This window comes from Lissotriton helveticus, chromosome 4_1 (assembly GCF_964261635.1).
Source record: "Lissotriton helveticus chromosome 4_1, aLisHel1.1, whole genome shotgun sequence".
NCBI classification, from domain to species: Eukaryota; Metazoa; Chordata; class Amphibia; order Caudata; family Salamandridae; genus Lissotriton; species Lissotriton helveticus.
The window spans coordinates 2,139,546,957-2,139,564,055 of record NC_136063.1 but is presented as its reverse complement, the minus strand read 5'-3'; positions in this window follow the sequence as shown (position 1 = coordinate 2,139,564,055).

Below are 17,099 nucleotides of genomic sequence, written 5' to 3'. Positions count from 1 at the left end.
GCGCCCTGCTGCTGCATTTGTTTTGCCCATTGGGGCACACCATCGACCCCCCTGGCTGCCCCGGTGTGGGCGCGAGCCTCCGGCTGCCTCCCGCGGCGTCCCGCTCCGAGGTTTGCGACGCCTTGCCGGACCTCACGCATCTCGCGTGGTCCGCGGTGCCGGCGCCCTACCAAACCTCACGCATCTCGCGTGAGAGCGGGAAACACCTTGCTGAACCTCACGCATCTCGCGTGCAACGCGTTTTGGGTGTGCTGTGCCCCGGGGGGAGTGTGACGTCGCCTGGAAGGCCTGCTGCCATCACCCGAAGGCCGAGGAGGTTCGCCCTGACTGGTCCCTGACCCTCCAACGTCCCGCCAGAAGCGGCACACGTGACGCAGGGAGACGCTGAGACGCATGGTGAGCGGACGGCGCGGATCATCGCTCAGGTACCTGTAGGTGCGACGCAACACCGAAGAGACTGTCCAAACCCAGTAACGCCCCACCCTAGCCGGGATTCGACATCATGGGGGATGAAGCCGCGGCAGCGCCCGTTATTACCATCCCTTTCCAGCACGCCGCGACCGGGGTTCTCCCGCCATTCAGTGAGGCGAGTGACCCGTCCACGGCATCGCCTCGATGGAAAATCTGGCTGGAAAGACTTGAGAACTACTTTATAGTTACGCGTGAGACGGATGATGCAGTCAAAAGATCCTTACTACTCCACTACGCAGGGGACGAGATCTTCAAGCTCTTCAAACATCTCCCCAACTCGGGTGCGGCGGCTAGCTACGCGGACGCAGTCGCCGCCCTCAACGGACACTTTGATCCCCAACTTAATGTGGATTTCGAGGTCTTCAAGCTGGGACAGGCACGTCAACGAGACGGAGAAACCATGGACCAATTCCACACGCGAGTCAGGGAACTGGCCAGTTCCACCGACGAGGATCAACCCAGAGCTATTAGGAGGCAACTGATTCAGGGATGCAGGGATAAGACACTGAGGGGCCAGATTCTGCGAAAACCTGGAATAACCCTGGAGAATATCCTCATCTTGGCCAGATCCCACGAGATTTCAGATGCCAGAGCGGCGGCCATGGAACAGGCCCTACATAAGACCCCGATCAAAGTGGAAAATATCAAGACAGAACGTGCGGATGCGGTGCGGCCTCGAACACGTGGTCAGGCGCCGAAGGGATTTAGGAAGAAATCACCTCAAGCCCGTTGCGGATACTGCGGCCATGAACCACACGCAGCCAAGGACTGCCCGGCCCAGGGACAGACGTGTGGGAACTGTGGGATCCCGAACCACTTTGCAGCTGTCTGCCGCAGGAAGAACCAGTCCAGGAACCCCAAGAAGTCGTGGACTCCCACCAAAGCGGTCCGCCAACTGTCACTAGACACAGCTGACCCGGGCCCAGAGAGGTCAGGAAAACACCTGCCCACGGTCTGCGACGACTCGGATTCGGAAGACGAGGAGGCGTATGTCGTCTCGTTTGCCCGGGAACTCAAGCAGCGACGGCGGCCGCAGCCCACATGTGTGGTGCAAATGGGACAGAACGAGGTGAAGGCGATCATCGACACGGGGGCCACCGTGAATGTGATGGGACTCCAGCAATTCAACAAGTTACGTCCCCGCCCAGAGGTCCTACCGTCCAAAACGAGGATCTTCGCATATGGCGCGGATACGCCTCTACCCCTCAAGGGGAAGATCGTGATACCGGTTCGGGCAGATGAGGAGGAGATAACAGCAACCATTCACATCATCAACCGGGAGGCTGATACTCTCCTGAGTAGTCACACAGCAGAGGATCTAAAACTGATAGCTTTCGCCAACCGGATCCGAGCCCACCAAGTGGACGAGTTGTTGGAGCGGTTCCCTGAGCTGTTCAGGGGACTAGGATGCATCAAATGCGACCCCATTAAACTCCACATCGATAAATCAGTCCCCCCCACGGCTTTGCGTCACCGCCGCATACCATTCCACCTCCGACCCCTAGTGGAGAAAGAACTGGAGAAGTTGGAGAATTTTGGGGTAATTGAGAAAGTGACGGGACCCACCCCCAGGGTGTCGCCCATGGTGATAGTCGAAAAACCCAAGCAGCCGGGCGAAATTCGGCTATGCATCGATATGCGGCTACCCAACACAGCTATCCGAAGGGAGAGGCACCTGACGCCTACCATGGACGACATAGTGGCCGACGTGAATGGATCCAAATGGTTCTCTAAAATTGACCTCAACGCAGGATATCACCAGCTACCCCTTGCGGAGGAGAGCCGATTCATTACCACATTCAGTACCCACCTCGGCCTACGACGATACAAACGCCTCAACTTCGGCATATCATCGGCAGCCGAGGTGTTCCAAAACACCATTAGAGAGCTCCTATCAGGACTGCCAGGAGTCATCAACGTCAGCGATGACATCCTAATACACTCATCCACTGCATCTGATCATTATAAACACCTGCGGAACGTCCTGAAAAGACTGAGTGAACATGGAGCGACACTCCACAAGGACAAATGTAAATTCTTCCAATCATCGATTGAATTCTTTGGCTACATATTCAATCAGGAGGGGATTCAGGTCGACCCGAGAAAATCCAAGTCCATCAAGGACGCACCAGCACCCAGATCGCCAACGGAGGTGAGGAGTTTCCTTGGGATGGCCACGTACTGCGGCCGGTTCATACCGGGCCTAGCCACCAAGAGCGAGCCATTACGAACTCTCACAAAATCAGACGCCGCATGGCAGTGGGGCACCAAAGAAGAGGAAGCATTCCGGAGCATCAAGGATGCCTTGTTGGAAAACGCGACATTGTCCTACTTCGATCCCGGGAAGCGCACCGAGGTCATCGTCGACGCCAGCCCGGTAGGCCTGGGAGCAGTCCTGACCCAAGAGCACGAGCCCGGACAATGGACAGCCCTAGCGTTTGCCAGCAAGGCCCTGACCCCCACCGAGACCAGGTATGCCCAAATAGAGCGAGAAGCCCTGGCGATCAAATGGGCCTGCAGCCATTTTCACCTTTATCTCCAAGGCCACCCGTTTACCATGGTTACGGACCACCAACCCCTGGTACATCTTTTCAGGGGCACCGCGCCACACCCACCACCACGCATCGAAAGGTGGGTGATCCAACTACAGTCGTACGGGATGGAGGTGGTCTACCGACCAGGAGCCAAGAACCCGGCGGATTACCTGTCACGCCATCCATCTCCCCAGGAACTGCCCTCCTCCGATGATGACTGTGAGGAGTATGCCCGGTGGGTAGCACTCACATCATGCCCTCTGTGTATGACCATCGACGAGATCAAAGAAGCGGCCGCTGATGACAACCCGTACATGCGATCAATACAGGCCATTCAGGAAGGCACATGGACCAACTACCTACATCCTCCCGACACCTGGACGGCAATGGACAAGGAGACCCTCACGAAATTCTGGCACGTCCGTCATGAACTCAGTGCCACAGATGATGGCGTGCTGATGAGGGGAACACGACTGGTGATACCGCAACGTCTTCGGAATCGAGCCACCCAGCTGGCCCACGGCGGCCACCAAGGCACCACAAAGATGAAAGCACGCATGCGGGAGAAGGTGTGGTTTCCCGAGCTGGAGACCATGGTCGAGGACTACGTGAAAAACTGTCTATCTTGCCAGTTGACCAGTGCTCCAGAGAGGCCGGCCCCAATCATCACGGAGGAGGCTTGTACAACGCCATGGACCAAAATAAGTGTGGATTTTGGAAGTTTCCCGGGAGAGGGACACACGCTGGTGGCTATTGACTCGTACTCAAAGTACCCGTTGGTTGAAAAGATCGACTCCACAGCTTTCTCACACGTAGGACCCGCCTTAGAGAAAATGTTCTCCATGTTTGGCTACCCCCAGGAACTGAAAAGCGACAACGGACCACCGTTCCAGGGAGTGGAATTCGCCACTTTCTTAAAGGCCAGAGGCATCAAGCACCGACGCATTACACCACAATGGCCGCAAGCAAATGGGGAGGCCGAAAGGTTCATGCGAACCCTAAACAAGACATTCCGCATAGCAATGGTAGAACAGGCGGACCCTGAACAGAGACTACATGAGTTCCTACGAGAATATAGAGGGACTCCTCACTGCACTACACAGAGAAGCCCCTGGGCACTCATGTTCCACGGACACCGCAGAGATCTCCTCCCCACTGCCCCGGGGGCAACACCACTCCCGAGTGACACGGAGGGGACCCAGGAGCGGAGACGGCAGAATAATCAGAGAACAAGCCAGCGCCGGAGGGCGACCACGCGACGGCTGCACCAGGGAGATCACGTGGTCATACGGAACCGGCGTCCTGGAGGCAAGTTCCAGACGCCCTATGAACCGGGGCCGTGGATTGTGACGGCCACAAAGGGAACCATGGTGACCGCACGCAAGGAGGGAGAAGAAGTGTCGAGGAACACCTCGTGGTTTAAAGCTGTAACCCCGGGGATAACCAACAGTTCGGAAGTGCTGGAAAGCGCGGAGACAGTGCCTGAGGCTCTGACCCAAGAGGATGGAAGCAACTCACCGATAGGGACACAAGGAGGTCCGCCAGAGTCAGAAGACGGATTTCAAACGTCGCAAACCCCCACCAGGAACACCCCACACCATCGGGAACCTGAGCTACGGCCCAATCCACCCCCAAGTCAGAAGCTAAGAGACTATGCCTGTCAGCTAAGCCCCTGAATCCATCAGCAAAGGACACGCAAGTACAGCATTTTGTTTTGCTTGGAGTTATGAGAGACTTGGTTATCTTACTTTGAGAATGCTTGATGCAGATATAAAAGTTTGTAAAGTTGGATAGGGATGTAGTGCGGTTAGCACTCTAGTCTTCCCACACATGCACCCCTACATCCGCAGGCCAGGCGTGGCCTGCGGGGAGGCAATAAAGGGAAGGCGTGCGCTCGGGCACGTCACTTCCGACGGTGACCACAGTGTGAGCCTGATTGCTGCAAGCAGCGCGTCCCCACCCCTGCGCTATCTCATTGTGGCCTGGTGCCCCAAGTTGGCATAAAACTACACAGTTTTTCCTTAGTGGCACACTCAACTATGCATTTTAAATCTAATGGGTACAACGGGGCATTAGACCCCCATCATTGGTGTCTCGGAGGCTGACACCTAGAGTGGGTGTTATCTGATGTTAATCCATGACTGCTCTGTACTTTACTTTATGGTGATTCTATATGGGATGGTGATGTGCCTGTGCACGCACCCCTGGCCTTTCTTAGTGGGGAGTTGTGTACCTCTGTTGTGCTCGCGTATGGCATAGTGTTTGCTTTACACTTTTGTCGTGACAGTGTGCCTCTGCTGTGTTGATGCTGTGCACACCTGCAGTCGTTGCAGATGGAGCTGGTTGAAACGTTTTTTTTTATTCTGCACTATGTAGATGTGAGTTGAGCTAAAATACAATACACCTGGAGAGGTGTGGTGCAGAGGCCAGGGCAGCTAGCATTGGAGCGCTTGTTTCACGGTTCGATCCCTGGCCATGGCGGCAGCTCAGCTCAGCACCATGTGACTCTGGGCAATAGCTCACTTAATTTACACGGCGGCCCACAGGGCCTTAAGACCCGTAAGGGTGAGTAGTTTGCTCTTTAAAAATACGGATTATTATTATTTATAAGACAGAAGAAAACACTGCCCACCCACAAACTGAGAACTGTCCTGGTTGGGCAGTAGGTGTGGTTTTGTGGAGGCCATGGAGAAATTTCTACCCCGTTGGCGTTATCGTGCAAAATTTTGTGAATTTCTTAGCTTTAGGGTTTTTTTGGGGGTGCTACACCCACCCCCCAATAAATGTATTGTCTAGTAAACATTTATGTAAAGGTGCTTTCAGCCAGATATAGTGAGGTGTCTGATTGCACCGGGGATATTGACATACACACATACAAATAAAAAACAACACATTCTCTCTTGTCTTTGTTTTGAAGGTTGAAAAATGTTTGAGTATTTAACAAAATATTAGTTTTTAAGTACCCCTAACAATCCACACTCCTCTTCCTTTCTGTGCCCCTTATATTCCCTTCCTGACCAACTTGGCACATATTGTATTTTAACATGATATTCCAGCGTGATGGATGGAAAATCTGAAGCTCCCCGCCTCCAATCTTACTAGCCAAGCCTTGTCCCTTGCAGGAGGCCAGAAACAATGCCTATTGTCCCACGCCTGTGATTTTCTGTTCTTTGGGTTTATATTTTACAGTGAAATGTGTTCTTATGTCCATAAGGGACACAACGATGCATTTGTGCTAAAAATATTGTGCTTAGTGTTGCTTTTGCATTTTGCAAAATATCACATAATTTTTGCAGAATTTCATGTAACCTCGCAAACGCAAATTATGCATATTTCGCACACTCCAAGTGTTCTCTAACAAAACGAGGTCCAGTGAGAGCCACACACACCACATGGTTTTGGGGAAGTTTCTATGGTTCTCCCTGGACTTCTCTGAACGGAAAACGGAGCGTAAAAGTGAGAGGAGAGAACGAGACGCAGAACGGAGACGGGGGCGACGTGCAGAGAAGGGGACGAGAAGAGAGAAGATAAGAGAATGTAAGAGAGAGGGAGAGAGAGAGAGAGAGAGGGGGTGAGGAGAGAAGCTAGGTCACTGCTGAGAGGGGAGCGCAGGCACGAAGGAAGAGGAAGAGCATGTGAAACATAGGGGGGGGGAGGGTTGAGGGAAAGAGTGACCCAAGCAAGGGAGAAGAGATAGCTGGGTGGAAGAGAAACGTGTGAGGTGAAGGACAGTAGGAGGAAGTGAGGGAAGAGGGGACAGAACGTGGGAGGGAGTGACACAGAGGGAGGGGGTGACACAGAAGGAGTGAGTGACACAGAAGGAGTGAGTGACACAGAAGGATGGGGTGACACAGAGGGAGGGGGTGACACAGAGGGAGTGAGTGACACAGAAGGAGTGAGTGACACAGAAGGAGGGGGTGACACAGAGGGAGGGGTGACACAGAGGGAGGTAGTGACACAGAAGTAGGGGGTGACACAAAGGGAGGGAGTGACACAGAGGAAGGGAGTGACACAGAGGGGGAGTGACACAGAAGGAGTGAGTGACACAGAGGGAGGGGTGACACAGAGGGAGGTAGTGACAGAAGGAGGGGGTGACACAGAGGGAGGGAGTGACACAGACGGAGGGAGTGACACAGAGGGGGGAGTGACACAGACGGAGGGGGTGACACAGAGGGAGGGAGGGAGTGACACAGAAGGAGGGGGTGACACAGAGGGAAGGGGTGACAGAGAAGGAGGGAGTGACACAGAGGGAGGGGGTGACACAGAGGGAGGGGGTGACACAGAGGGAGGGAGTGACACAGAAGGAGGGGGTGACGGAGAAGGAGGGAGTGACACCGAGGGAGGGGGTGACACAGAGGGAGGGAGTGACACAGAAGGAGGGGTGACACAGAGAAGGAGGGGGTGACACAGAAGGAGGGGGTGACACCGAGGAAGGGGGTGACACAGAGGGAGGGAGTGACACAGAGGGAGGGAGTGACACAGAGGGAGGGGGTGACAGAGAAGGAGGGGGTGATACAGAGGGAGGGGGTGACACAGAGGGAGGGAGTGACACAGAAGGAGGGAGGGGGTGACACAGAGGGAGGGAGAGGCAGTTGTTGCAACACCAATACGTTGATTGCTATTGGGCAGTACTTAACTTCGCAGACCACAAAATCGCACGCCCCGACAACGCGTTTTGTTTTTTGTACCCCTCTGTTTCATGTGTGAACTGCTCTTTTATCCTACTGAAATGAAATTGTTGTAAAAAAGACAAGAATACATATCCCATATCGGTCAGTATTTAGCCAGCCACGCAGTTCCCAGAGTGTGCTTGCTGCCCGTCCTATAAGGCACCTGGACGCCACCCAAAGCGTTATGAAGCGCTATGTAAATATCATTACTGTTGGGGATAGTCTGGTCCGCTGTGCATGAATTGTGATTGGCTTTAAAATCTGTTCCCTAAAGTGCAATTTATATCGGTGCATATTTCGTCAGCCACGCATTTCGCAGATTGCGCTTGCTACCGGTTCGATAAGGCACCTGTACGCCACCCAAAGCGGTACGAAGCGCTATGTAAATACCATTAGTTTTCGGGATAGTCTGGTTCGCTGTGCATAAAATGTGATCAGCTTTATAATCTGATTTCTAACGTGCATTTTTCTTTTCTGCTGTGTACGTTTCTTTCGCTTGCAATTACATTTTTGAGGCACAGTGTTTTCTATGGGAACGCAAACTGGCACTGACTGTACATGATTTACGACCTGATTCTTTAAACATGGCTAGTTTTTCTTTTTAAACCTAGTTCATGTACGTAATGGAACGACAGAGGTATTTGTGAATACATTTATTTCAGCTCGCTCCTCCCATCTACAAAAGGCCCTGAAATGAGTATGCCTGCAATTCCATCCATCCACCCTGTACAGACTTACATGAAGCAATTATTAAGTATTTGTTTGCGAACTATCCACCCATTCATCCATCCACCCACCCTTTGATCCATCCACATACCCATCCAGCCATCCTTCACCCATCCACCCTTTGAAACATCCATTCATCCATGCACCATTTCATCTAGCCATCCACCAATCCTTCACGCACCCACCCTTTCATCCATCCGTCATCCACCTACCCTTTCATCCATCCAGCCAGCCTTTCACCAGTCCTACCATACACCCTTCATCCATCCACCCACCCTCTCCCCATCAATCCACCCATCGCATTAACAAAGGAATGATGATAGTGACATTGCGCATGATTTACGTTAGTTGTAGCTTTGTTGAGCGTTTGCAGTATTAATGAATGCATTACAAGCAATTCAGTCAACTGGCATTAAGTATATGACCGTTATTAAGTATATGACCGTTATTAAGTATATGAGCGTTATTAATACGCGCATCAATAAGCTAAGGTGACATAGCCGCTGTTTAAAATAACCATGTCTTCAGCTTTTTCTGAAATTAAAGAAATGAGGTACACTTTCTCAGAGACTCAGGAACAGCGGTCCACAATTTGACTTTGACAAGGATGTTTTTAGGTCTTGTGGTAGCCAAGACATTTTGATTTTCCTAAAATTGTATACAATATACTTACCTATTGGGGCTTTCAGCCAACCGAATTGGTCTGTTGTTGACCCATGTGCACCCTTGACTTGTGCCTGATTTCAAAGCCATGTACCTCAACATGGCTAATGTCCATCTCGGTCGCCATGTTTAGGTCACCAAATACTTCATAAGTACCTGAGTATGAGAGACAGTGGAGGATGTGGGGCTATTTTATATATGTCCTGGGGCCCAGTTCCACTTTTCAGGTATTGGGTGACCTGGGAACTGAGAGGTTAAATCACAGGAGGGGATGGGAAAGATTGGAAATCATGGGAAGGAAGGCGCATTCATCATGTGGAGAAAAGTAACTGAGACCTCGAAACAATAAGGGAGTGGAAAGATGAAAAATAATGAAACAGGAAAAAAAAAGAAAAACAAGCAGTGGCTCTGTGTTGAGTAATGTAGTCTTTTTAAACCATACTGCTCACGGTTCACAGGATATAAGCAATACACCGTGATACGGTCCCCCCAGGGATCTGTAGTGGTGCTTAAAGTTTCAGTAAAAAACACTCTTGATTTCTGAATAATAAGTATAAAAGTGTTAAGGTAGCCATGTTGTTCTACTTACATTTCATATGCTTTACTTAATCTTGCATCCATATGAGGGTTTGCTTTTTCCAGGAAGGTACTTTTTTTCCAGGCAGCATATCACTCTTGTGCATAATTTAAATTGAGCCGCAACCAGGTATATGTAGCAGGGCACAACTGGGTTGTAGCTGAAGGCAGTGTGGGTGTCTCAGTGGGATAGTATGGTGTTCATTGGGGGATGTGGCACTACGCCAGAGCAGCCGAATTTCGTTCTGGGGAACCAGGTTCAGCCTTCATGAACAGTCCACCAGACCACTCTCCTGGATTCCTGGAGTGCCTCTGACTTCGTTCTGTTTCTTTACTTTTTGTGACTGTTGGTCCTGCTGGGAAACATTTTCAATTCATGTTGTCTTGTTTACTGGGAGCATTGCTTTTATTTTCCTTTAGTGTAATAGGCTAGCTGGTGAAGTGCACTTCGCATAGTGTGCAGTCACTTCAATTTGCCTTTAGGTGACTACCTGGCTTGATGGTGGTTTTCTATTTGATTTCATGTAACTCCTTGTCTTGATGAGTGCATTGGTTTTAGTTTGTTTGAGGTAACTGCTTCACATGCTGGTTTCATCACACAGCTGACACCCACCCTGAGAAAGCCAGAGCTGCCCTGTTATTGGTATCAACACCAGTGCGCTTAGGTTCCTTACAGCTCCTTCACTTGAAGTGGGTTACCACCTACTCGTTTACTTTTTGTATCCTGCTCGTACCAAGTCAGATCCAGACCCAGACCAGTCATTTTTCTTTCATTAAACTGTTTGACTTGCTTGGTGCTTTTATGTTGGTGCCTGCATGCTGAGGTGTACTCTTCTTCAGTTGAAATGTATGTGACTGGCCTGTTGACTAGCACCCTGCTTTCAAAGTGAAGGTTCACAGGTTCACACTTGCTTTAGTTTACGTTTGTATGGTTGACTGCATGCACTGTTTTGCTGGATGCATTGCTTTAAGTTGCTACTTGATGCATTGCTTTCAGTTTGCTTTCAAGTAATTGCCTCTCATTTTCCTAATGCTTTGTGAAGGCTGTTTCCCAACTGCTGTGCAACTTCTTCTACTCTTAGAGTTGAGATTTTCATGAAAGTCTTATAGTCTGAATTCAGCACCTGAGCGTAATAGGACGGAATGAATGAAGCTCTGTGGTTATACTGAATAAGCAGCTACCTATGTTATGCCATCTATTAATGTAATAACTGCACTTTCACAATTGCTTTATTAACCTTCCTGCTTTCTCAAATTTGCTTGAAAATGCACGATTTTTCCTTTTTTTTCTCAAAATTTTCATTGGGGGGGGGTAATCCCCCCCAAACCCCCCTTTTGGGGTCCGGGCTCGCTCGCTGCACTCGCTCGCTACGGTACTGTATGCAAATCACTTGGCGCCCCACCACTTTGAAATGTCATCCACCGCCGACAGTCCCACATAAGCAATTACGATGCGACCACCACCACGGCGGTCGCATCTACTATATTTACCCCCTTGGCTGCGGGGCACATTCCCCCGCTGTGCTGGGGGGCGTGTAAAGCGCCCCGGTGCTCCGGTGCTCATGACGCTCGTCATGTCACACCCGTTCCCATGGAACGTTCAGCACAGCAGGAGAATCAGCCCAGCGTGCAAGCGTTCCACGGAACGGGCGAGGTCATGACGAGCTCAGCTCGTCATGAGCACCGGAGCGCCGTAGCTCATGACGAGCTGAGCTCGTCATGAGCACCCAAGGGGTTAACATTGCAGCAAGTGCTGCTAGCTGCAGCAATGTTAAAAATGCACCTTTAACATTTCCCTGCACCACGTGGAAGGCACCATGCGGTGCCTGCCACGTGGTGCAGGGAAATGTAGGGGGCACTATAGGCCCCCCAGTGCTCTTTCCCTTGGCCCAGGAATTAAGGGGGACCTGCTACTGGCATCAAATAAGTTTCCGCCTGCTATTTTGTGGCATGTTGGCCACTGCGAAATGACCGGCAGAAAAGGGATATCATAATTATGACTGTGGTGCCTGACAGGCACCGCCGCCATGCAAGGCAATGTGGCTGCTCCTGTCCGTTTCCATCCGCCACAGTAATCTGGCTGGCGGAAAACCTTAGTACTATGGCGGAGGGCCCGGCACCGACAGGCCCTAAGTCTCCTGCTCGGGGTGTATTTCTTAATTCTAGATTTTATACATGAGGGACCTTTGTCAAAAAATGATTTAAAGGTGATGCAACCTATTTTTAAAATAATCCTTTGCTCCAAAGGCAGCCAATGAAGGGCTCTCAAAAGTGAAGTGATGTAGCAATTTCTAGGCTGTTTATAAATAATAAGTGCTGGTTCGTTCTGAAGAATCTGAAGTTTGGTAAGTAAACATTTTGGTAAGCAAATATATAGTGAATTGGCATAATCAAGACAAGAGATACCCAAAGCTATGACCACCTGGGTCATGACTTCAAAAGTAAGGGATCTGGCTATTTTTTTTAAACCTTCAGAGATTTAGGAAACAGGACGAGAATACTCCTCCTAGCTGTGGTCTTAAGGATAACTCATTATCAATGATGACTCTCAGACTGTTGACCGATTTCTTGGGGGGGCAGAGGATTCCCCAAGTCAATGGGCCAGAAGCAGTCATTCCAAAAATGATATTTACTGCTCATGATGATGATCTCTGCTTTATCCGCATTAAGTGTGAGATAATTAATACTCATCCAATCACGGATAAAATGCATCGTATTTTGGAAATTATCCTGGGAGGCTAAAGAGTCATCTAGCCAGCTGCAAATCTTCTGCATAGTTGTAGATTGTGCAGTTCATATTGCTTACTGCTTGGATGAGAGGATGGATGTAGATGTTGAAGAGCGGAGAGGAGCCTTGTGGTACCCAACAATCCAGTTGTGCTTCTGGTGCCATAAAGAGGACAAACAAGACTGGCTGTGTCCAATTCTCCAGGAAAGATTTTATCTAGTTAAAAGCTAAGCTGCAGAGCCCAGCAGTTCTGACATAGTCTATCAATATTGTGAGAAAGTGCATCTTTTGACATGGTTAGTCCCCACTTTTTGCCTGGAAAATAATGTGTTTTTTTATTGTGGTGCACAGGGTCCTTGCCAACCAGGACCCCTGTGTCAGTGGTTCTTCCCTAAATTGGCCCTTCAGGTCCCCTGTAAGTCTCTAGTAAATGGTACCTGGGCACCAAGGGCAATGGGACTGAAGGGGGTCCCCTAGGCACCCCTCACCTAGGCCACGCAGACTGCCACTGCAACATGCATGGTCTGGTGCAGACAAAACAACAAAGTCGACATGGCACACTGGCTCTATGCCATGCCAACTAGCACTACCTAAGGTATAGGTAAGTCACCCCTCTATCAGACCTTACATACCTAAGGCAGGGTGCACTACATCACAGATGTGGGCATTCCGGCATGAGCAAATATGTCCCTACAATATTTCAGTCTATTCTTAGATATTGTAAGTGCCAGGGAAGCCATAGAGAGTACATGGGCTGGAAACTGGACAACTTAAGTTCCCCAGCACCCTGATGGTTCCGCTGAACCCAGGAATGTTTGGTACCAAAATACTCCTCTCAATATACTCACACTGATGCCAGTGTGGGATTTATTGAAACATGTACTCAGAGGGCACCTCAGAGGTGCCCCCTAAAAACCTACCAATCTTGGTGTGGTCACAGACTGGCCTTAGGCTGCCTGCCACCACTAGACATGTTTCTGGACCCCGGGTCGAGAACCCCCGCTCTCTGGGACCAAAAACAAAGCACATCCTGGTCGGAGGTGTAACACGTCCTCCCCCAGGATGGACACAGTGCTCAAGAGGGAAACTTCAAAGGCCTGCCACCTTTGTAAAGTGACCCCCAATCTCTGCTGCTAGCAACAGAAGCCAGACCCCTGGTTTACACCCCCACTTTGTGAGGGAAAACCGCCAGGAAAAACTAGGAGGAATAGGAGGTGTGCCCACCTCTGCCAACTCCACCCATAAGATGAAGGAGGCGAAGTGAAGCCTATTTTTCATTCCTAACCATCTTGAAGATTGGGGGACTCCTTCAATCAGGGCTTGGACTATGACCCCCCCCACAGAAGGATGGCATAATTAAGGGTGTTTCCAAAAAAATGGACCTGCCTTTTGTAGATCCGAAAAGGTTGCACAGCCTTATGCACTAGTGTTTGAATTTCATCCACTTAAACCACACTAATCAAGTCTTTATTCTTGTTAATATTGCTTTTATTCATAGTTAATCCATCACACTAAAGACTCGGAATTCCACAATCTTATGCATGTTGCTTATTCCAAAATTGCCCATCCAGGCCTATTCTAGGACAATTAAACAGATTTCCGAGTTCTTCTATTTACAATCTTTACACCCAATGCATTTCGGTTTATTTTAAACCTTCTTCAGGGGTATCTGTAGTATGTAAAAAATATATATGCTTCTGTCAGCCACGAGATCATGGTAATAATAACATCCAATCACTAATTTAGTCATTCGACGATAACATGAAAAAATCATCTTAAATAACCCAGCATGAACTAAAACATAGTGTAAATTAATCCGTCCCTCTGCTCCTACCCCTGTAACATCCAACAAACAGAAAAACGTTTATACTTGTGTCATTATTGCTGTGCCCCACACTTTTAACCCAAATTGCTCAACACCAAACAACCCCATATTTCCAACAAACTCATATGGTGCGCTCATCACTGTATGTTTTATTTCATCGCCTGCAGCCTGTTTCCCAAACCCAGTTTCTCCATTGAATTGCACTGGCCGCCCAACACTGTGTTTGAACCCTGCACCCAGCTGCCCCTGTGCCACTGGTGGTGTAGGTTTGAAGATGCCTTGTGGTTCCCCATGCTTGCATAAACCTCCGTAGCTTAAGCGCTGCAGCTGCTTTTTTACGTACAAGCAGAAGTGTGTCTTCAAGCACTCGCTATTGGGTAAAATTAGGCCTGATCTTCAACTTTGACCTCTGCACCCAGCTTACCTGAACCTTGCCCTCTGCTAAGCCTGCAACCCAAAGACTAGATTTGTAAGTTGGTTACTTAACTGTAAAACCACATTACTGTTTTCCTCCATAGGTTAACATTGGAAAGACTGAAAATTGCAGTGCCCAGTTTTGAGAATGAAAATAATTCATATTTAAAAACATACTTACCTTTTTGCACAGATCTTGGTCTTGAAATGAATCCTGAGCAAAGCTTATTTTTATAAAATTGGTGTGGATCTCTTTTTTGCGTTGTGTGTCATTCATTGGTCTTGTGTGCACAACAAATGTCTTACACTCCTCTATGTTAGGCCTAAGGCTGCTCGCCCATACTACCTGAAATAGAACACTTGGGGGGTCATTAGGATGGCGGGCGGATCCCATTGGTGACTGGGACCGCCCGCCATAAGGGCGGGGGTCCCGTGGGGGGTATTAGGATGCGCCCGCCACTGTGGCGGGAGCATCCTGCCTTTTTAGCATTGTGGCGGCGGGTCTCTCAGCACCGCCCGCCACAATGCTAAAAATGCATGTGACGCATTTACATAAACAAAGCGGCAGGCACCACGCGGGGCCTGCCGCTTTGTTTATGTAAATGCAGGGGGGTACCACAGTGTGCACCCCCCACCTCTCCTTCATTCTGGGGGCCCGCAGGGGGCCCCCAAAGTGAAGACCGCATGCCTTTCCGAAAGGCATCTCAAACAGCCCATGCTAATATGGCTGTCGGTGTCTATTAGACATCGCCACCATATTGGACTTTTTCCGCCCGGTCGCAAAGCAACCGGGGCGGAATAGTGGTGGACGGTCTTTCCGTCCGCCACGGTCCCCCCCCCTATACTAATATGGCGGGGATGATTTAGCTGAGAATGGCGGGCGGATTGCCCCCGCCAGGCCGGCGGTGGCTACCGCCAGACTGGCAGGGGCAATCCGCCCGCCATCCTAATGGGCCCCTTTGTGTTTGCATTGAGCCCTGTACACTTCTGGGGGAATCTCTGGACTCTATGCACGGTATAAGCACCTTGTGGCATATCTTATGCAGAGCCTGCTTCCTCGAAAGATATTATGGTCGAATGTTTCAAAGGCCGCCGACAAATCAAGACCAACGCCGAAGTGGAGCATTCATCACATTCCTACCACACATTGTCTACCTCTGACTTAAAAGATCTAGGTACACATCCTTTGGCTAAAGAAGAATTAAGTAAGACAGTGCTGTGCCAGGAATGACTGAGAAAACAGATTTGAGAACCGTAGGCGGACAGGGGTATTTTGGGAGAGCCCGACTTGACTTTAGACAATAGTTCGGAGAAGTGTTGTTCGCTAATAAAAGGAAAGGAAGCTAAAATAGTAGAGTTCCTGTCCTCCGAACTATTAAACTGTTCACTCTTGCCATGAGGGATGTTGTCTTTTAGTTTTAATCTTTTCAGCAAAGGAAGAGTTTAACACAGCGCAGAAATCCTGGAAGGCAGAGAAGGAAAGGTAGAGTTTGTGGGGTTCAGGTTTTTGATAATTCTGACACAATTAAAAAAAAAATCCTTTGATTTATTTTCAGATTGAAAAAGGAGACCTTTGCATACAGTAGGAAGACGTAATAGTCCTTAAGGCGATTTTTAAAAATTGCTCTCTTTTCCGGCGTATTGTCTTTACGTCATTGCTGGTCTGCTTGACGTAATTCCAACTTTTCTCATTTCAGTTCCTCCGAAAACCACCCTAGCGGAAGCACGGCATCTTACCACTTTGGATATAGATAGGGGGCGTAAGTCTTACTAGCATTAAGTAACCAGATGGCAATTTCCTTTTCCATAGAATGAGCATCTTGGATCAAGATTGGCATGAAGGCTGCAAGGGAGTCGCAGGAATTTTCCACCAACCCCTTGGACCAATTACACGAGTGTTTTATCAACTGTGGTTTACTAGGTTGATGGTGTAACTCATCGAGAGCCCAGAGAGGGACCTACTTACTCCCAGACTCATTTATCACACACACAAATCACAGAGACTACTAATTGCCAGGGTGACTGCCCAGTTAAATGTTGTTACATCTTCTGGCACTACATGAATTATGAGCGATTCAGCAGGTATTGGGGGTTATACACAGAATAATCTACTCTGTAGACAACAAGCCGCAGATGACACCTGATCATGTTACATCTCCCTGACAGGCACACAGGAGCCACCATGTGGTGCTCCAGTGTTATATGGAGAAGCTCATAGGTTTTACAGTACCATGCTGTTTGAAAAAGAATCCAATCCCTGCCTACATACAAAGATGTAAACATCCAATAGGTTGCTTGTAGAACGGCATGAGGTGCAGGTGAAATAATCATCCTGGTAATTGAGGCAACATGGTAAAGCATGTTGCTATCTATGTTCCCATGAGCAGATGAGCTCCAACTTTGGATAGCTCCTCCAAAGAGTGCTGGCAGTGGCTTGGAGCTTAGTCTCTTGCACAGACAGAGATGAGGGGATGCATTATACAACTGAGCTG